The sequence below is a fragment of the Eptatretus burgeri genome, chromosome 11 (assembly GCF_056783735.1).
Source record: "Eptatretus burgeri isolate ZD-2024b chromosome 11, Ebu_testis_v1, whole genome shotgun sequence".
NCBI lineage: Eukaryota > Metazoa > Chordata > Myxini > Myxiniformes > Myxinidae > Eptatretus > Eptatretus burgeri.
This window is the reverse complement of record NC_140971.1, coordinates 13,821,189-13,844,778: the sequence shown is the minus strand read 5'-3', so window position 1 is coordinate 13,844,778 and position 23,590 is coordinate 13,821,189. Positions and strand designations below refer to the sequence as shown.

General features: G+C 42.3%; 1 protein-coding gene and 1 long non-coding RNA gene across 3 annotated transcripts in view; one reads left to right on the top strand and one right to left on the bottom strand.

Annotated features, from left to right (window-relative positions):
* The window catches only part of LOC147016539 (zinc finger homeobox protein 4-like), a 257,312-nt gene that overhangs the window by 211,341 nt on the left and 22,381 nt on the right, over positions 1–23,590 (bottom strand). Inside the window, exon 2 of one of the 2 annotated variants that reach the window (XM_085845278.1) lies at positions 16,788–16,927. The gene's annotated coding sequence lies outside the window, so the exon portion shown is untranslated. Of the gene's footprint in view, positions 1–11,525; positions 11,886–16,787; positions 16,928–23,590 lie in introns of those variants that run through there. The other variant, XM_085845277.1, reaches the window with a different exon arrangement.
* On the top strand, positions 11,930–16,477 carry LOC147016540 (uncharacterized). Its single transcript, XR_015049087.1, has 3 exons — positions 11,930–14,337; positions 14,918–15,178; positions 15,375–16,477. It is a non-coding gene; the product is annotated as an uncharacterized LOC147016540 (long non-coding RNA).

Genomic DNA, 23,590 nt, shown 5'->3' with positions numbered 1-23,590 from the left:
GACTTTGCAAATTATTATGACAATGATGTGGTTGCAATTCAGTTATATGATGAAATTATTGATTTTGTGATGCTCCTTCGAGCTGGAGGGAATAGAGTTCCCCCTGATCCTAAAGATGCTCTGGAGTCTTTACTGCAGTATGGGAGGGATGTCTTTCCGACGCTGTGTGTTTCATACAGATTACTGCTTACAATCACATTTTCAGTCGCAAGCTGTGAAAGGTCATTTTCAAAACTGAAATTAATAAAAACATATCTGAGGTCTTCTATGTCACAGGAGCGACTGACCGACCTGGCTTTAATAAGCATTGAAGAAGAATTTCTCACAGCTGATGTAAAAAGTGAAGTCGTTCAGGTGTTTTGTGACAGGAGGTATCATTTGGGGAAAAGAACTTAATAAATTTGATTGATTTATATTAAAATCGAATAAAGCGTTTATTTCATGTTTCATCTGTGTTTATATATTCAAAATGTTTTCCTTTCTCATAATATTTCTCAGTATATTAGGCCTTATGCCTGAGTCTTTGGGGTATAGAATTAAGATTTGCCCCAGGCATCACCAGACCTCTGCACACCACTGAGTACAAGGATAAGGTGAAAGGGGAAGTGGGGCTGACAGGGTGACCTACAGGTATGCACACCTGCCTCCAAGCTGTCTGGCCTGGTTTTGAATCCCAACCAAGCTATAAACTGTCATACCGGTGTTTCACAGGCAGAGTGATTCATCAATGCGTTTGCTGTCCCACAGATGAATGTTAAAACGGGCATAATGTCTGCCAGCATTCGCTGGTGGATTTTAAAAGATCGCATGGTGTCCTTCACGAAGAGCAGGCGAACTATCGCCAGAACACTGAACAAATTCAAAATTCCTGCCCTAACCAGCAGAGGGCATTGCATCAGTGGCACAGCCATGCCCTCAGCCAATGATGCTACCCTGCAACATTATGCTGCATACAAGTGAAAGAGGAGAAGAATGAGAAACTTAGCAAGGAAACCAGGAGTCTGGAGGATGAGTGGAAGGAGAACAGAAGCATTTATGAGAGTTGTGTGGGTGAATATCAGGAAAGGGAACGCTAACGAGTAGAAACCAAGTGTGATGGACGGAGGAAGTAGCGAAGGCAGTCAGTGAGGAGGTTTGGGAAGAAAAAAATAAAATAAAATTAAAAAAAAAGGATGGACAACCAGATACATGGGCAAAGAAAGCTGCAAAGCTGGGGATAAGGCAAGGAACAACATGGAAACATATGCGTATAACAAAAATGGCGTCGACACCAAAACGAAGGGAAGTAGCATGAAGTGCAGTAGCACTCCATATGTAGGGATGACACGCCCATTCAAATATGTGTACAAAAATGGCATGTTTAAAAACTACGATAGAGTGAATTCACAAGCATTTAATAGTGAGTAGTGCTTCAATGTGAAGCAGGTTTAAGTAATTGCTTCATTTTGTCTGTATCTGCGTACACATGTCAGTTTATGATCAAGGAACTACTTCATTTCAATTGAATGTTATATTTTGAACAAAAAATCTGTAGTTTAGCAGTATTGTGGCAAATTGTACGGAATCTCGTCCCGATCGCGCATGAGCGGAGGAGTGAGATAATATTTTTTCCTCTGTCTGCATACGTCTGGGAGTCAAAACAAAATTTAAAATGATTCCAAAACAGGAAGCTTTCTGTTTTGAGTGATGTCATAAAGAACACAAACAACAGGCACGAATAACTGATCCAATGTGTAAAATGAAGTGTCAAAGGCACTACATAAACAGCGGTAAACTTCGGAAAAAAAGAAAAAAACGTTTTTCGACAATCTTGAAAATCTTTATTATATACTTGAACACTGGAACACAAATCACCTTCTTGGTACTTTCAAGAACTTTGTTTTACAGTACTGCACTTGGACAAAATATTACGGCATTTTATGTCATCTCGACCAATCAAATTTGCCACTCACAGACCCAGCCCATGTACTTTTTTCTCAAGACTGGGTGGGGTAAGGTGTTCTACGAACTCTCTAGTTACCCTGTGTTCACAAAGCAAAATGCAGGGTTAAGCAATGGGTAGTGTAGGACTGTACGTGTCTACATTTTGTTAAGAGCGTACATTGAAAACCATTCAGCAGAGGAAATTGAAACTTTACCATGTGTTACATGACCATGTGATATAGCAGTCACTCTTTTGAGCTCAACATAGGCCAAGATTCTAAAATCCCCAATTTTCATCTGATTGACGAGAACTTTGAAGAGGATTTGCATATCAAGTCACTGTATTCAATCACCAACTATTTTTGAGGTCAATGGACCTCTGGTAGCTTGTACTTTGGAGGTAACTGCTGAAATCTATCTGTCCAGGGTCTTCCCAACATCTTTGTTCTTTTCTCCTTTCACGCCTTTCTAATTCTTCCCCCAATTCTCTTTATTCATTCCCAATTATTGCTTTTTCCTCAATATACCTCCATCTCTCTAAGAAGAAGTGAATTCTTGCAGAAATTTTCCTGCAAGGCTCACTTGACCACACCTGGATGAGTTCAAGGGTTGTGGAGCAACAGCTGAAACCCAAATCCTATCCAGGTTCCTCATGAGGAGTCAATCTTTGCTTTTTACTTCTTCAGGTTCCTTCTTGGTCTTCCGTTTCAATGCCAAAATTTCTAAAAGTCAATTTTCATCTGATCGACTTCAATTTGAACAGGATTTTCATAAAAATGACCATCATGGGTCACGTGGTCTGGCAGCCAAAGTGGATCTAAAGGAAAATGTTTGAAAATCTTCGTCGGAGAAACCGCTGAACCAATCAATGTAAAATTTAACTAATTGATCAATTACCGATGGAAAATATGGTTTGGTCACGATTGGACACGTTATCTGGCAGCCATATTAGATCAAAGAAGAAGAAAAATAAATAAATAAATAAATAAATAAATAAATAACTTGACTCACACCAAGTCCTTCAATAATGCGCAGGTATGTATTCCATGAATATCATCTAGTTTTGTGGTTACAATCTCCAGTTTTCTGTTTGTTACAGGATTGTTGATGCTGTTCTTTGGTCCTCCCATCAAATCTGTCATTGTATCCAATCACCCTGCCCTTGACAGGTATATCCACTCGTTTGGAAGAAATTCATGACCCTCACAGGCAGACATCAACCAACGTTCTGCAGTCATATCATATTTTTTTGGAATATTCTGCATAATACAGATTTAATGAGAAGGGCACTTAGTGGAGCGCATACCTCCACCGCACAATGCCTGATCCAACAGAACATATCAGGCAAAATAAATTCTTTATACATCATGCTATATACTGTTTTTGGCCCAATCTCTCAATGGTGAAGATTTACTTAAAAAAATTAAATAATTCTTGTATCCAGATCTTCACCAAAATTGAATCAATTCTTGCTTGTTACCAACCAACGTGTCCACCAAGTTTCATCCACAACTTTTTGAGATATCGTGCTATTTATCGGTTTAGCCCCATCTCTCAATGGTGAAGAATCACTTAAAAAAATGATCAGATTCAGATCATCACCAAAATCTAATCAGTTCATCCTTGTCACACACCCAACCTGCCCACAAAATTTCATCCAAATCCGTCCACAACGTTTTGAGATATCCTGCATACAAACAAACAGACAGAGGTGAAAACAACCTCCTTCACCTTCAGTGGAGGAGGTAATAAGAGAACATGTATACCTTGGATTATAACAACAGTTCTATACACCTTAAAATAAAACATTTATACTTCCCTGACCACGTACACCTCAACCAATACTTATGAGATATTTGCATGAGTTACATTGACAAGTTAATGTTACAAACCCAACAAAATATTTGAAGCAAACGAGGAAAACATTGAGCAATATTTTCCTTGACAATGTGTGCACGTAGAAATCTTAAGCACAGATTGTGAGAAAGGGATTCCGCAGTTTGGACACATTCAATTACCAATATATCATATTTATTTAGATATATATATATATATATTTTTTTTTGGACAGGGTTTCATTGCATTACCTGTAAACAATCAAGGCTTGATTGAGCATGGGTTTGTAATAAAATTCGACAGGGGGAAAGAGTTTAACTACAAACTGCAAATTACAAGACTACATCATGAAGCAGATATTGAAATAAATAAAAGCACATTTCAATAATTACAAAATCAGAGCAAGGACAAAAATAATTTAGAAAAAAATATATAAAAAAAAGAAATAATCGTTTCCATTGTTACTCCCTGAATGGAGGAAAGATGAGAATTTAAAATTTTACAAAACACTCTTCCAACTATGTGAACAACCCCATATGATGTCTGCACGAGGACAACAACGACGAGCACAATCATGCTCGCGGGACTCAAGACATGCACATCACGGTGCATGATTGCGAAGCAGACAAAATAAGTGTACAAGTGGGCGATGGAGTCCTCACACAGATTGGGGATATCATGATACAAAACAATCCACAAAATAAGTCGGTGTGCTAAAGGGTTGGAAAGGTAGGGGGGGGGGGGTTGAGGGGTTCAGTCGCAGAAGCATCAAAAGGAACGACTTTCAATATCCACTCATTTACCATAAAGAGTACGGAATCTATCTCGTCATTTCATCATTCGCTTGTTCGTCGGAACACATTTGCAAATCTCTAATTTGAGGATTTCAACAAAAGGTGGATTCACGAAAGACAGGTTACATCCCTGGTCGTGCTTCAATTTTAAAATTGTACATTTTGCCATCACCGAGCAATGGAGAATCAGGCCTGTGAAGTTTATCTGGCATTTTCACCGATAAATGTTTGTTTGTTTTTGGCAAAGTGATTTAAATCAGCAGTCAAGTAATTGCAAGATGTTTCCGCATTTACAGGTGAAGAAGAACATCCAGACAAATGTATTACCTGACGCAAAATTAACCACACAGACTACATTATTAGACTTTGGATCCTTCAAACACCGCTCACCATAATATAATAAAATTTAAAAAAAGTTACTTGATGAAACAAGATCCCTCAAACATAACAATAATATTATTATTATTATTATTATTATTATGTACAAGTTGAAAATCTCAGGGCAGTCTTTCCCAATTGATAGGGCACATGGTAAGGGAGGGTGGGGCAGGATCCTCGTTTTAAACCTGTGAACATAGAAACTGAGCAAAGGTTCAATTGAAAACAGATCTAGTACAAGATGCAAAGCAAACAGAAGCACAATGAGTCCAGAACCATGACAAAGAGAATATCGTTACTGCACAAACATACCCACAATGAGTCCAGAACCCTGACAAAGACAATATCGTTACTGTACAAACATACCCACAATGAGTCTAGAACCCTGACAAAGACAATATCGTTACTGTACAAACATACCCACAATGAGTCTAGAACCATGACAAAGAGAATATCGTTACTGTACAAACATACCCACAATGAGTCTAGAACCCTGACAAAGACAATATCGTTACTGTACAAACATACCCACAATGAGTCTAGAACCCTGACAAAGACAATATCGTTACTGTACAAACATACCCACAATGAGTCTAGAACCCTGACAAAGACAATATCGTTACTGTACAAACATACCCACAATGAGTCTAGAACCCTGACAAAGAGAATATCGTTACTGTACAAACATACCCACAATGAGTCCAGAACCATGACAAAGAGAATATCGTTACTGTGCAAACATACCCACAATGAGTCTAGAACCCTGACAAAGAGAATATCGTTATGTACAAACATATCCACAATGAGTCTAGAACCCTGACAAAGACAATATCGTTACTGTACAAACATACCCACAATGAGTCTAGAACCATGACAAAGAGAATATCGTTACTGTACAAACATACCCACAATGAGTCCAGAACCATGACAAAGAGAATATCGTTACTGTACAAACATACCCACAATGAGTCTAGAACCCTGACAAAGAATATCGTTACTGTACAAACATACCCACAATGAGTCTATAACCCTGACAAAGACAATATCGTTACTGTACAAACATACCCACAATGAGTCTAGAACCCTGACAAAGAGAATATCGTTACTGTACAAACATACCCACAATGAGTCCAGAACCATGACAAAGAGAATATCGTTACTGTACAAACATACCCACAATGAGTCCAGAACCATGACAAAGAGAATATCGTTACTGTACAAACATACCCACAATGAGTCTAGAACCCTGACAAAGAATATCGTTACTGTACAAACATACCCACAATGAGTCCAGAACCCTGACAAAGACAATATCATTACTGTACAAACATACCCACAATGAGTCTAGAACCCTGACAAAGAGAATATTGTTACTCTACAAACATACCCACAATGAGTCTAGAACCCTGACAAAGAGAATATCGTTATGTGCAAACATACCCACAATGAGTCTAGAACCCTGACAAAGAGAATATCGTTACTGTACAAACATACCCACAATGAGTCCAGAACCATGACAAAGAGAATATCGTTACTGTACAAACATACCCACAATGAGTCTAGAACCCTGACAAAGAGAATATCGTTATGTGCAAACATACCCACAATGAGTCTAGAACCCTGACAAAGACAATATCGTTACTGTACAAACATACCCACAATGAGTCCAGAACCATGACAAAGAGAATATCGTTACTGTACAAACATACCCACAATGAGTCCAGAACCATGACAAAGAGAATATCATTACTGTACAAACATACCCACAATGAGTCTAGAACCATGCCAAAGAATATCGTTACTGTACAAACATCCCCACAATGAGTCTAGAACCCTGACAAAGATAATATTGTTACTGTACAAACATACCCACAATGAGTCTAGAACCCTAACAAAGACAATATCGTTACTGTACAAACATACCCACAATGAGTCTAGAACCCTGACAAAGACAATATCGTTACTGTACAAACATACCCACAATGAGTCCAGAACCCTGACAAAGACAATATCGTTACTGTACAAACATACCCACAATGAGTCTAGAACCCTGACAAAGACAATATCGTTACTGTACAAACATACCCACAATGAGTCTAGAACCCTGACAAAGACAATATCGTTACTGTACAAACATACCAACAATGAGTCTAGAACCCTGACAAAGACAATATCGTTACTGTACAAACATACCCACAATGAGTCTAGAACCCTGACAAAGACAATATCATTACTGTACAAACATACCCACAATGAGTCTAGAACCCTGACAAAGAGAATATCGTTACTGTACAAACATACCCACAATGAGTACAGAACCATGACAAAGAGAATATCGTTACTGTACAAACATACCCACAATGAGTCTACAACCCTGACAAAGAGAATATCGTTATGTACAAACATACCCACAATGAGTCCAGAATCTTGACAAGGACAATATCATTACTGTACACATATATACCCACAATGAGTCCAGAACCCTGACAAAGACAATATCATTACTGTACAAACATACCCACAATGAGTCCAGAATCTTGACAAGGGCAATATTATTACTGTACACATACATACCCACAATGAGTCCAGAATCTTGACAAGGACAATATCGTTACTGTACACATACATACCCACAATGAGTCCACAATCTTGACAAGGACAATATCATTACTGTACACATATATACCCACAATGAGTCCAGAACCCTGACAAAGACAATATCATTACTATACAAACATACCCACAATGAGTCCAGAATCTTGACAAGGGCAATATCATTACTGTACACATACATACCCACAATGAGTCCAGAATCTTGACAAGGACAATATCGTTACTGTACACATACATACCCACAATGAGTCCAGAACCCTGACAAAGACAATGTCATTACTGTGCAAACATACCCACGAGTCCAGAACCCTGACAAAGACAATATCGTTACTGTACACATACATACCCACAATGAGTCCAGAATCTTGACAAGGACAACATCGTTACTGTACACATACATACCCACAATGAGTCCAGAACCCTGACAAAGACAATATCATTACTGTGCAAACATACCCACAATGAGTCCAGAACCCTGACAAAGACAATATCGTTACTGTACACATACATACCCACAATTAGTCCAGAACCATGACAAAGACAATATCGTTACTGCACAAACATACCCACAATGAGTCCAGAACCTTGACAAAGACAATATCGTTACTGTACAAACATACCCACAATGAGTCCAGAACCATGACAAAGAGAATATCGTTACTGTACAAACATACCCACAATGAGTCTAGAACCCTGACAAAGAGAATATTGTTATGTGCAAACATACCCACAATGAGTCTAGAACCCTGACAAAGACAATATCGTTACTGTACAAACATACCCACAATGAGTCCAGAACCATGACAAAGAGAATATCGTTACTGTACAAACATACCCACAATGAGTCCAGAACCATGACAAAGAATATCGTTACTGTACAAACATCCCCACAATGAGTCTAGAACCCTGACAAAGATAATATTGTTACTGTACAAACATACCCACAATGAGTCTAGAACCCTAACAAAGACAATATCGTTACTGTACAAACATACCCACAATGAGTCTAGAACCCTGACAAAGACAATATCGTTACTGTACAAACATACCCACAATGAGTCCAGAACCCTGACAAAGACAATATCGTTACTGTACAAACATACCCACAATGAGTCTAGAACCCTGACAAAGAATATCGTTACTGTACAAACATACCCACAATGAGTCTAGAACCCTGACAAAGAGAATATCGTTACTGTACAAACATACCAACAATGAGTCTAGAACCCTGACAAAGACAATATCGTTACTGTACAAACATACCCACAATGAGTCTAGAACCCTGACAAAGACAATATCATTACTGTACAAACATACCCACAATGAGTCTAGAACCCTGACAAAGAGAATATCATTACTGTACAAACATACCCACAATGAGTCCAGAACCATGACAAAGAATATCGTTACTGTACAAACATCCCCACAATGAGTCTAGAACCCTGACAAAGATAATATTGTTACTGTACAAACATACCCACAATGAGTCTAGAACCCTAACAAAGACAATATCGTTACTGTACAAACATACCCACAATGAGTCTAGAACCCTGACAAAGACAATATCGTTACTGTACAAACATACCCACAATGAGTCCAGAACCCTGACAAAGACAATATCGTTACTGTACAAACATACCCACAATGAGTCTAGAACCCTGACAAAGACAATATCGTTACTGTACAAACATACCCACAATGAGTCTAGAACCCTGACAAAGAGAATATCGTTACTGTACAAACATACCAACAATGAGTCTAGAACCCTGACAAAGACAATATCGTTACTGTACAAACATACCCACAATGAGTCTAGAACCCTGACAAAGACAATATCATTACTGTACAAACATACCCACAATGAGTCTAGAACCCTGACAAAGAGAATATCGTTACTGTACAAACATACCCACAATGAGTACAGAACCATGACAAAGAGAATATCGTTACTGTACAAACATACCCACAATGAGTCTACAACCCTGACAAAGAGAATATCGTTATGTACAAACATACCCACAATGAGTCCAGAATCTTGACAAGGACAATATCATTACTGTACACATATATACCCACAATGAGTCCAGAACCCTGACAAAGACAATATCATTACTGTACAAACATACCCACAATGAGTCCAGAATCTTGACAAGGGCAATATTATTACTGTACACATACATACCCACAATGAGTCCAGAATCTTGACAAGGACAATATCGTTACTGTACACATACATACCCACAATGAGTCCACAATCTTGACAAGGACAATATCATTACTGTACACATATATACCCACAATGAGTCCAGAACCCTGACAAAGACAATATCATTACTATACAAACATACCCACAATGAGTCCAGAATCTTGACAAGGGCAATATCATTACTGTACACATACATACCCACAATGAGTCCAGAATCTTGACAAGGACAATATCGTTACTGTACACATACATACCCACAATGAGTCCAGAACCCTGACAAAGACAATATCGTTACTGTACACATACATACCCACAATGAGTCCAGAATCTTGACAAGGACAACATCGTTACTGTACACATACATACCCACAATGAGTCCAGAACCCTGACAAAGACAATATCATTACTGTGCAAACATACCCACAATGAGTCCAGAACCCTGACAAAGACAATATCGTTACTGTACACATACATACCCACAATTAGTCCAGAACCATGACAAAGACAATATCGTTACTGCACAAACATACCCACAATGAGTCCAGAACCCTGACAAAGACAATATCGTTACTGCACAAACATACCCACAATGAGTCCAGAACCATGACAAAGAGAATATCGTTACTGTACACATACATACCCACAATTAGTCCAGAACCATGACAAAGACAATATCGTTACTGTACACATACATACCCACAATGAGTCTAGAACCCTGACAAAGACTACATCATTACTGTACAAACATACCCACAATGACAATTGGTATGGTGATAAAAAGGATTGTGACGTCGCTTTGGTCCAGATTACACGTTGTTCGTGTTCAGATGGAAGTACAACTACAGGACGTGTATTGTAATTACAATGGCACAACGTCTGCCGTTCCAAGACCGATTGAAGACCGCCCTGGACAGGATGCTTTACATTTCGGGTGGTGGGATTGATGACCATCGATGAAGGGCCGCTCTGTTAACCCCAACCCCCCCCCAAATAAACACCCCCTGCCCAGAATCGGGGGTTCTCGTCTCACCGACACATCAAGTGTGTGAAAAACATCTCTCGACACGAAGCAGCGCGAAGTGAGAGAGAGAGAGAGAGCTGTGCAGACCAATTTGACTCTAAATCTATTTATTTCCCGAAATTAAATAAAACATATATATATATATTACATAAATAAATAAGTAAAGTATACAAACATCGAAGTGAAAGGGAATATTGGAGATCGATTTTTAAAAGGAAGACGAACGCGCAAGAGGAGGAGACAAAAAAAAAAAGAGCCGCATCGAGGGGAAGCAAACACGAGGCACAAGCGTCGATCGGGGAGGAAGGAGGAGGAGGAGGTAGGAGGAGGAGGAGGTAGGAGGAGGTAGGAGGAGGTAGGAGGAGGAGGAGGAGGAGGAGGAGGAGGTAGGAGGTAGGAGGAGGAGGAGGTAGGAGGAGGAGGACGGGCGGTAAACGGGACGGGGCCGGAGCGGCCGTCTCGAGGCGCCTCGACCCCGCACGTGCGTCACGCGCCGCGCACCGTCCTTCAGCCAAGAGAGACACGGAGAGAGCGCGAATCGCGGCGCCGCTCGCGTTCAGCCCGAGGCGACACCAGCACCTCATACCGTACAAACAACCGCGCGCCCCGTCGGCTCTCGCGGCGCGGACCCTGCGAGGCGTTCGCGCGTATAGCCCGCAGGAGCTGCCGGACGATGGGGGCACTGAGTGCGACGCACGAACACGGTCTGCATCCCCCCCCATCAACCCCTTCCTCGACGAAGCGAAGTTCGTACCGGAGACTTTTGCATCGACGGCAGTTCGTGCGGGTAAACGCCGGGAGCCGCCGACTCCCGCGCCGTGGCGCTCAGATGGCGAGCACAAGCGAGATGCCGGTGCGCCGTCGGTCTCTCCGCCTCGTTCGCCCTATCCCGCCGCTTCGTCCCCGGTTCGGGGCTCGGGCGCCCGTGGGGCCCGTGGCGCCGCTCCTCGTCGGGCCCTGCCGGTGCCTTAACCCCCTTTGGAGAGCGGCTCGGCCCGAGCGAGCGTCCCGGCTCACTCTGGGACTGCGCTAATTATTATTTCCCGTCCTCTCGGAGTGTAAAAATGGCTGATTGAGTTCACTGCGCATGCCCTCATTACCGAGGCACGCCGGGAAGTTGTAATTAGCAAGAGATCAATATTCATCAGAGCCGCGGCGCCCACGCCGCGCGCGCTCGCTTAGAGGAGGAGCCAAGAGGATGGGGGGCGGGGCTACGGGCAGCGGGTGGCCGCGCACGATCCTGCACTCGATGTGCTCTGAAGGGCGACCGTGATGAGCAGCTGATGGACGTCGCATCCCGCATGGCATACATTTCGGCCACTTTGACATCATTCCCAGGCGTCCGTGCGCGTTTGGAAGCACGTGCTTTAAGGTCAATGGCACTCGTGCGCGCCCGTGCTTATTCCATCACATACGATGCAACCACCTTTCGAACTTATGCCACTTCTGCTCGGGTAGCGGTCATCGTCATCGAGGCAAACAGTAGGCCACCAACTGAAAAGACTCCCAGGAAACCAGAAACCTTTCACGTCCAACAATCTTGTGCGGAACCTCACGTGTCCTCAGGGTTGTCGTTAGGTCTCACCCGAGTGTTGCCTCCTAGTCAGACGACGGTGGTTCGAAATTCGAAATGCTTTCCCAGTAAGGACGGAACAACCTCAGTGCGGTGCTCTTGCTCTTGAGAACAGTTTCCCACGACGCGAAACGCGCTCTCTTTCGAGGATGCTTATCGGTTCGGAAAAGCCTGTTCCATGCGCCTTGAAGAAGGAACAAGACCTGCATGAAATGTTCTTTGTGTATTTTTGCCTTAAATTTGCGTTTGTCCATCCGAGTGAAAGAGGACATTGTGTTCACGACAAATTGGGACGTGATCGCTGCACATTGTTAGGTTCCGGCGTATTGACGACGAGGGGGTCGCGAGGGAGGCATTGTCAGATAAACGCGCTCGACACTTCACAGATGTAAACAAGGCGGCGACGAGGCCCGCGCTGTCAATCCGACTCGATGGCACATGAAATGTTCGAGCTTAAGTGAAATCGAAAGATCAGGTTGAAACGATCAAACAGTTTGCTTTAGGGGTTTCTACGAGCGTGACCGTGATGTGATGCGATGCATTGTGCCAACTGTGTTTGTGTGTGTACATATATATGTGCGTGTGTGTGTCATGCGTGTACCATGCTCTGTGCAGACAGACCATCGGATCTGCCAAAGCAGTTTTTTTGTCCATTTTTGCAATCCTGCATGGGTTATCACTCCGACCCAGGAATACGGAATTTGTTTCGGACTACTGCCAGATGGAACACCCAGCTTAGCATCCATCCGAGGAACACATTAATGAATCGCCCTACCTGTGAAACACCTGGACGACCATTTATAACTTCATCAAGATTTGAACCCAGATTAGACAGCTTGGAGACAGTGTGCACACCTCTTGGTCATCCTGCCAGCCATGTATGTGTATATATGTTAATGCAATTATGAAATTCTCCTGACTTGGACCAACATTGTGATGATGACCTCAACACGACAGCGTAATGCCTCTGCCAACCCCGAAAGGCATCCAGCAGTTCATGTGAGGCAAAGTCAAAAGCTGTGACCAAGCAGATGAAAAGAGAAGCTACCGACCTGGTTTCGCCCTTCTTCGGGCTCATCAGGACAACATATCGCTGTTCCATCAACCTGGTGACTTTTGAAGCCATTTCGGCTTGTATACTGGCACTTGATGCCTCGCAGGCCGAAGAGCGAAACCAGGTCGGGAGCTTCGCTTTTCATCTTCTTGGTCACAGCTTTTGACTTTGCCTCACATGAACTGCTGGATGCCCTTCGGGATTGGCAGGCATGACGCCGTCGTGACAAGGTCATCATCATGATGTTGGTCCTAGTCAGGAGAATTCTATAATTGCATTAATACTTTCCCTGACTGCTTAATAACATCAATGATGCTTCCTGGTTGTGATTGGCGAATGTAATACAATGTGTACATGTTGCAGACAGCACTTGTTGGAGCCAAATACAATCTGCCCTCACCAGTCACAGTCAGTGGGACATCAAGTGCCAGCAGACATATTATATGATTGAGGGGGGTTGGGATGATACATTTTTCTAAAGAGGAAAGGTGCATCCAACCAAAAAACGTAACTACATCTGCTCTGCGAATTTTAAGTAATAAACAAGAGCACAACCGGTCTCAGGCGACGTTTCACCCACTTCCCAGCAAGCTTCCTCAAACCAATCGTGTGTGTGTGTGTGTGTGTGTGTGTGTGTGTGTGTGTGTGTGTGTGCATGCGTGAGATTTATAAACATGAATATTTATGATGACACAGACCTAGAAAGCTTAGTATCATCAATGAACATGACAAGAGATACATGATGGACCATTAAGAGTGAAGAGATCAGACAGTGGGGGGAAACCAAAGAGTGACGGTCGGCATCGAGGGTCAGTCGCAGACATCTACTGGAGCTTTGGTCAAAAAGAACAAAAGGACGTGGACCTACCCACCAACCCATCGAGTTCCTCGTGCTGGAATCAAACCCGTTCAGTGTATTTTTCACTATGCCCTGACTTCGTAAGTAAAATATAAGGCTGTTCGATTATTGTGCTATTTTATTCATTTGTACGATGATTATTGTGCACGTCGTCGTGTCCTTGTGCCATCTCAGAGACAATCCGTGCATCGTGATGCATTGATGCTCGAAATGTTTTGAAAGGTTGTTTGTTTTTAACGTTTTTGGTGAACATTCCCACGCCTTGCATGAGTTTTATTCAAAATATATTTACAGTTCTATAATTTGGCATAATTTATCGTCGGATTATTTGCGTCGCATCTAAAATATCCAGTGTTATAATTCAAGTACTATACAATATACCAAATTATTATTCTCCTCTCAGAGGACATAATACGTATAGCTGTTCAATTTATTTGCCTTAAATTATTATTTTTTAAAAATTTGTTCCATCAACCGTTTCATTAATTATTCCGCCTTTATCTACATTTTGCTATATCATTAACTCCATTCCGATTTTTCTCCCGATTGATCAAGAAAACCTGTTGTGTATTTTGAGACAGTTGTTCATATTGATGAGCTTGTTGTGTGTTTTTGAGACAGTTGTTCATATTGATGAGCTTGTTGTGTTTTCCTCGCCAGCCAGCTCACCTGCCGTCTTGATGACCACCAACCTTTTATTATCCTTTGTCTGTTGGACATAACATTTTTTCGGAAGAAATCTCTCCACGACGAGTATCGACGCAAAAAAATTGGCAAAGCGGCCTTGGCGATGTTATCCTTCAACCCCGTCGAGAGATTGCTCCATTTATACAAGCAAATTCCACCATCCCGCTGCTTCTTAATGCGGACGACCGCCCTCTGTTGCTGACCATGCAATTTGGGTGGACATCAGTGCCAGAGGTAATTCCGTCTGATCACTCATTTTCTGTTTAACGGCCATAGACCATTTCGGTGCAGAGATAAAGTGAACCGTGTCTTGATATCGGCCTTTTTGACCATTTTGTACATTTTTATTGTTTATTTATACCTCATTATTTTGAATTGGCTGTTTTTTAACACCCAGTACTTATCTCTTCCACTGCCATCTCTTACATAGAGCTTCGCAATGGTGGAAACAGATGGTTCGACGAAAAATCGTCTGTTCGTGAACCCCCGAACAACCACGTCTTGATAGCGCTCTCAAGTCCTGCAAAAACCTAACACCTCAGAACCATGAGTCGTCATTTCAAATCCAACTCGGCTTGTTTCCTCCACAAGGTCCTTCTTCCGCTTTCTTCTCCCAATTCCAATGTACCTTCCTGCAGGGCCAGATTAAGCTTCCAGGGGAGCCCGGGGCACTCGCTAACCCCCACCCCCTTTGTGGCATGTAATGAAATTTATCACAAATACAGCACATTACAGGTATAAATCATTAAAGTTGAATGTGCAATTTTGATGAATGCATTATGTCTAGCTGAACTCTGTTCGAAAAATCAAGTCTATGAAATAAATGTAAAAATGTGTTTACCTACCAGGCTACCATGGGAAATTATAATCCTCCTTGCAAAGGACAACTTTTTCACAAGAGACCTTTTCGTGCAATACCCCCGATTAGAAGTGCATCGGAATGGGAAAAACAATTGTATTCTGGAAGATTTGGAATGATTAGTCTTGGTGAATAATTTGCCTTGGAAGTTTAAGGGTTTAGGATTAAAGGATGAGAATAAATAAACATAGAGGGACAATACCTCTGGGCGCTCACCTGGTCGCGACTGGATAAAAAAAAACAGGGAACCACTGGTCGGCATAGATAACCCACAAAATATGTAATGGAGAAGAAAGTAAATACCTATGGAATTTTTTTAATGCAGTGAACAAGCTTTGCCTCGATCATGGGTGATGAAGGTTGTGGTCAGTTTCATCGAAATTGTGTGTGTGATTTTGGAGAAGAAAGCAAATATATTTTTGGGGGTGACCCCGCCGCCCCCCCACCCCTCCCATAGACCTCCTGAAACCTCAACTTTTAAATGGCCTGAACAAACTTTGATACGTCAAGGTTGATGAAGGTTGTGGTCATGTGTGCTTCCAAATATTCAGTCGAGGGTGCCAATAATTTTGTCAATGACATTTCTTTTCATTTTCTGATTTAAAAGGATGTATTAAGTTCTGAATCCAAAACAAAGGTTCTGTAATATCAACAGTGAAATAAAGAATTGTGGAGACCAAATACTTTTGTCAATTTCAACTTGTTTTTAGAGAAAATTGAGTTCTTTGAAAAAGGTGTAAGGGTGCCAGTGTTTTTGGCCACGTGTGTGTGTTTTTTGTTTTTTTTTGTTATGTCTGGCTTCCTTCTTGGGACTACGGTGCAGTAACTGGTCTTTACTTTAAATTCATCAGAATTGCATGTGTAGTTTCTGAGAAGAAAGCAAATACCTATTTTGGTGGGAAACCTACCCCCCCCCCCCTCTGGTAGACTCCCTTAGACTCCGATAAAACATTTGTTATGGTGTGAACAAACTTTGGTACACACCGGGTGATGAAGGTTGTGAAGTTTCATCGAAATCGTATGTGTGGTTTCAAAGAGGAAGTTGCAAATGTTTGTGGAGGGACAGACAGACAGACGGACTGCGTGCCATCCTCGAAGCTCCCTGGAACTACGTTCCAAGTGACCTAAAACAGGGTAGAGATGCACGTTACATTATTCATTCAAAAAGAGGGGCAAAAAACATGAGCAGATCAGTTTTACCAGCACGGAACACGAGTGTAACCCACGGGGTTTGCCGTGCTCTGTCCTCAAAGTGCTGAGGACCATGCAAGGAAGCAGCACAAACCGTTTATAAAGTCTTTGGTTAGTTCACTCAAAGAGGACACTCGAACCTTCCAGACCAAGAGGAACCACAACATCGAGATGAGTGCGGACGATATTTTCATGAAATGGAATGTTAATGACTAGAAAGCACATCCCCATGGAATTGTCACACAACTCAATAATACATAACGTGGTGAAGTACATTTTAAATATTATGTTGCACTGGGTTTGATTCTTGTTTGGAGTTCATGTGTTGTTGGTAGAAATGCTCTTGTTCTCAAAATCTGAGGCAGGTGTTTCCCCTTCAGACATTGGGATGAGAAAGGTGTTGCCTTCTCTGAGCCATTCGTCCATTGAACCCACCTTTTCTCCGAAGATGAGTGTAATTCCTCGAGGATGTCTGACCTTATCAATGTACGAAATAAAAACTATATACAATGTCTGCGAGACTTTAAAGCTGTAAATTAATGTATTACATCTTCAAAAGTCCAGTTGTCACAGTAATTTGCTTTCAATCCTGAGGAGGGACAATGCACTGACCGGTGATGTTGCATCAAAATACGCAGTTTGTTCTTGATCAGATCTCTCTCCACTGAACAGAGCAAGCTTACTGAAAGATCTCTCCCCACTGCAGTTTGTAACCATCATACATAGTTATATACGGAGGGCCATCAATACGTTAAGGAAAGTGTTTACAATTCTTTCTTTGTAAGGTAGCTAAGCTTGGCTTCTTGAAGAAGTGCGGTCCCTCTGCTTGGCAAAACTCACGAACTGCACCATCTCACCTGGGACAACCTCCAGACTCACATCCGTGGAGTATTCTTGTGCCAGCTTTCCAGCCTCGCATCTGAGCTCCTCCTGGCTAAGGTTACAGGAATCTGTAACAACCATGAAGTCATTGTAGACCATTTGATACGCAGAACATCTTGCTGCCAAATCTGTGATAAGCTTGCCTATTATGGCCAAGAATGTTTCGCAGCGGAAGCGTTCTCTAACAGAGAAGACTGTCTCTTCTGGTGGCTCATTGTAGTCATATTGTCTGCTGCCCTGAACAACATGGCTCCTGGTTGCTTTGTATTCTGACTTGTCTGAAATTTATTTCGCTTCGTTCTCAAAGTCCTCAAAGCGGTCATGTAACGATGCAAAATATCCTTTCCCAAAAGACACAAGATTGACAGCTGTTTTCATATCTTATATCTGAAGCTTGCAGTGCCTGACTCATATTGTTGAAACAGATAGAATTGTATTCCACAGATGACAAAGGAATGCTGTATCGAGATGATCCATTGTGGTAGCCAGGTCGTTGGCATCATGTCTTTTTTGATCATGTCCGATTTTTTTTTTTTTTTTTTAAATTTTGATCATGATCATGTCTGGTGTTGGGCTTCTGCTCTGCATCTCTTGCAATATTTCTCAAAGCTGCTTGAATGATCTTGTTCCACCAGCTAGTGCTTTTGTTGCATCTGCTTGTACTGACCATCGGGTCTCAGACAAAACTTGACTGTTAATCTACCATCATGTTCTTTCAGACATGAACACAACATCTGCCATCAACAATTTGAATCTGAAAAATATGGATAAATCCCCCAAAAAAACCTTGTAGCTTCAGGCAGCTACAAGGTTCAGCGAATGACCAGCACAGGGCACGTACTGTGCAAGAGGGTTAACTGTTTCAAGTGAAGCCTGCAGGCCAGAATACTGTCCCAACATATGTCTACCCACAACAATCAGAGAGATTGATAGATTACTTTTCAAGAAACTGAAGTAGAGCTTGAGCTAGTGTCAAGGCCTTCTGACCGTCAGGTTGCAGAAATGTAAGGAATCGTTCAATAGGATCCCCATCTTTGACATATCTCATGATGATTGTTAGTTGATCGACATGGGTGAGATGTGGGGTTGAGTCGACAAAAATGGAGAAGTACTTTTCTATTTCTATTTCGTTATTAATATGGGCCCTCATTTTTTTTACTGACATGATTCTTATCACTTCCTTGTAGAAAGATATGATTTCTTCCCCTTGCTCTTCTGACCAAATTCACGAATATGATTGGCAAGGAATTGGTCGAGTTCTGCAATGAGTTCCAGGATACCTCAACTAGAAGAGCACTCTTCGACATCGTGACATCGCCAGATATGCCTCCACCCACATTATTACATCATTGCACATACTTGTACAAAGTTTGAATTAAATCCCTGTACCCAGATTCAAAATATTAAATAATTCTGGCTACCAGACCATGCATCTGATCAAGTTGAAATTTAAAACATATATTCCCCATTACTACTTGATCATAACTTTGACATTTCATGTCGATTGATGAAGCGGTTCAAGAGAAGGAATTTTTAAAAGATTTTCATTCAATCCAATATGGCTACCAGAACATGTGACATTAACGACTCGTGATCACCCCGGTATCTCCAAGGCTTGGGGAACATGTGAGTGAAGTTTCCCCTCACTCTGTCAAGCCGTTCTGGAGAAGAAGATTTTTAAAGGTTTATTCTTTAGAAAATCATAGCTGCCAAACCATGTGACCTATGACGTCATAGGTGGAGAACTTTTTGTTCCTCATGGATAGGTGATCATATCTGTAAAGTTTCCCCTCGATCTGTTCAGCACTTTCAGAGAAGAAGATTTTTGAAGGTTTTTGGCTGCCGAACCACGTGACCAATGACGTTATCATTCCCCCTCCCCCATACAATTTTTCCCATGGAGCGGTTTCAGAGATACAGAGGTCCAAAGTTTTTTCCTTTTTTCCAACATGGCTGCACACCAAGTGACCTATGACATCATAATTGTCGTTAAAACATTCTCCATGAATTGTCACACCTCCGGTGAAAAATTCATCTCAATTGGATAAGCGTGGACGAATGTACGTATGGACGGACGGACAACCTGAAAACATAAGGCCACTGGCAAATTCATCAGCAGAGGCATAAAAATTGTCGTTATATGCTGAACCCCCCCCCCCCAAAAAAAAACAATTTGCATTTTCTTCCTTGGATCTTGTGTTGATAAATTAGTATGGTGTTTGCGGAGGCATGGTGGGCTGAATTATGTTTGCGACTCTCCAATTTGTAGAAAAGTATAAAACATATTTGTTTTGAAAAAACGATCGTGCTCCTTGGGCTTATCTTGGGTCAGTGGGTAAAATCGTTTTGATCCAGAGTTTTTCCCAGTATCTGTTTTATTCCGGCACACCTCGGGGCCTAAGTTTGACCAGTGGCCAATGCAAGATTCCTCCATGGGAAACCATTCCCCTGGATCTGTCGATCGGGCCTTCACCTTCTCTTTTCAAGGGGTGTTCAAGAATGATTCACTCTTCTCAGCGATATCAGCAGGATTGGGGCTCTCAACCATCTTTCCCTTCATCCAGTTTGTCAGTTTCATGATTGGGATCAGGTGACATACATGATGCCGCATCTGCTCACATGCTCGGTTGACATCTTGAAAAACAGAAGTCAGATAAAATTTAAACACCCTGGTCATGGACAGAGAAGATAAAACTAAAAGTGAACCACAGGGCCTACCCTAAAAGGCCAAAATCACAAAGCAGCAAAATCCTTTACATCATTAGGTTGGTGTGGACAAGTTCGTCTTCAGTCGCTTGATGATCTGATCGCGTCGCACAGGCCAGATCGCATGAAACTACAGTGTGCATGAAACACGTGTTAAAACCAAGTGCAATCAGCAGTGGGTATCGTGGGCGATTGCACTTCGCCTTCCCTTCCTCCATGAACTGACCTGAGTCGTTTTGTTTTTTAAGCCGCAACACTAATTGAGCTTAAGCACCGGCAGTAAAATTTGTTTGATGGTCATGGAGAAAAACGATAATAAATATCAATATATGTGCACAGCAAGTGCAAGGCTGAGCTGAAACAACAAAATCAATAAGATGAAAAATCCTTGATATCTGTAAGCTTGTGTGGACAAGTTCACCTTCAGTTACCTGCTGGCTATTGCCCGAGCCTGATTACATGTGATTAGCATGTGTATGAAAACACATAATGGAATGTTTTATAAGATTTTTTTCGAAAAAAAACATGCTTTTTTCAGGGGAGCCCCTTAGCGAGGGGGACCCAGGGCACGTGACCCCATGTGCCCCTATGTTAATCCAACCCTGCCTCCCTGCAGGCACCGCTGTAATATTTCAATATATATTTTATATATTTTTCCAGGTTGTAATGTAGAGATCCCGTTAACTGTATAATAGTTGCCCAAAACAGGCTGAATATATGTCACCTGCTGTGGTCAGGACCCTTGCAGCAATTGCTGGTGTGGCACAAAAGTTCATGGTCACCATTCCAGTGAAAATGTTAAAGAGGTGCTCATCAGGTTTATAGAGATACACACACATACATCCATTTGTGCAATCCTGTTCAGTCATTCTCCAAAGAACGGCACATGGTTTGACACCTTTACAAAGTAAAAACTTAATGATTCCTCACTGCTCCATAATGGTGCACTCTTCTCGGGGGTAACCATCCCTAAAGCACAATTACTCACACCACATGGGGAGGAAGTCAGGTACGAAAGGATGAAAAATGATTCATACTTGCCCCTGTAATACCGCAACCAATACACACTCTAGTATTCCACACATACAGTATTATATATATATATATATATATATATATATATATATATATATATATATATATATATATATATATATATATATATACACTGTATATGTTGTTACAGCCACGGGTACCGAGTGTATAATGAGGGGGTTTAATCCCCGTTTGTCCTCGGAAGAGCCGGACCTGGGGCCACCGCTCACAATTAACTTTGTGGTGCAGTGGGTTGCTTTAGAACCACGAATGCCAATCAGTTAACCACGAGTTCCAGTGTCCACCCTCTAATTATGCCGTTTAATTTGAGGTCGCGTGGTTTCCTGAACGGTGAGCGTGCCCTCGGCAAAACACCAATCTTATCTTGATTAGATCTTAATTAGGGTGGCCGAGCGTTTAACCGCTGGTGCGTGCCGACTATTACAGGTCAATTTGTGTGGTAATTGCCTCCCAGTATATCCAGGTTCGGACAATGCTGGATCAATGGAAGGAAAGGACAAGCACGGACAGGTTGGAACGTTAACAAAGCAATTTGTTAATAAGAAAATAAATAAATAAATAGAAAGAACTTTTTACTTCCGTGTGGTAAAAATTAGTAAATTCAAATCAATCAAAATAATCGCAAGCAAATAAAGAATTAATCAGGCACTGATAGAAAAAGAGACAAAGAGCAGATGCTTATCTCTATGCCATACTTAACAATTAAACACAGACAAGGGTACCCAGCAGATCATTCAGGGGGGGGGGGGGGAAGAGAAATCATCTCGCTCACCAGATAGAAGTCGTACATCAAATAAAAACGTCCTGAAATGTGTGAGCGTGCCTTGTCTGTTGCCAGCACCCAGGAACCAGGGACACCAAAAATCAGGTACGTCAAGAGCAGGTCTCGAGCAGAAGGAGATTAACGGTCCGAGCATCACCCACCGCCAGGAGCCAACAGGAGCAACAACCGACGGACAGCTGTTAGGAGCTGTGAGGAATTGTGAGGTGCTGCGAGGTGCTGTGAGGGGCTGAGGTGCTGTGAGGAACTGTGAAGTGCTGTGAGGTGCTGAGGCGCTGTGAGGCGCTGTGAGGAGCTGAGGCGCTGCGAGGAGCTGTGAGGAACTGAGGCTGTCACGAACTCACTGGTGCCAACTGACTGGAGAAGCCGTCTGACTGACTGGACTCCGACTGATTGGTAAAGCCATCTGACTGATACAGACTCACTGACTGGTAAAGTCGTCTGACTGACTGGTAAAGCCATCTGACTGATACCGACACACTGACACCAACTGACTCACAAACTGACTCATTGTCGACTGACCCGCAAGCCGTCGGACTGACACTGACTCACTGACAGGTAAAGTCGTCTGACTGACTGCTAAAGCCGTCAGACTGACACCGACTCACTGACTGGAAAAGTCGTCTGACTGACTGGACTCCGACTGACTGGTAAATCCGTCTGACTGACTGGACTCCGACTGACTGGTAAAGCCGTCTGACTGATGCCGACTCACTGACGCCAACTGACTGGTTGTCGACTGACCCGCCGAGAACGGACCTCTCATCCTCTTTATATGCGGCCCGTCTGGGCGGGCACAGACTACAGCCAACTCCACCCCGCCCCATTTGCGTCTTGTTGCCGTGACAACCTGCCTGTCCCGCGATCACTCCTGGCCCACAACGCCATGCCTGTGGTGCTGGACGAATGGCAAAAAGCAGCCATTTGCCAGAATTACCAAGCAAAAACGTGAAGTGCTCATAAAACGTAAACAATAATTATCACCTCAATGTACAGCCCGATATGGAAAAGAGCCGGTTGGCATCCATAGAGCTGCTGAACGGAGTGTCAAACGTCGATGGCAAAAGGCAGGCGCCGGCGTCTAAAACCACGTGGATGGCTAAAATGGTGGCAATGGTGTGAATTTGGAACGCACGTGGCCCCATGTGAGCACGTGTGCGAGGCTCCGCAT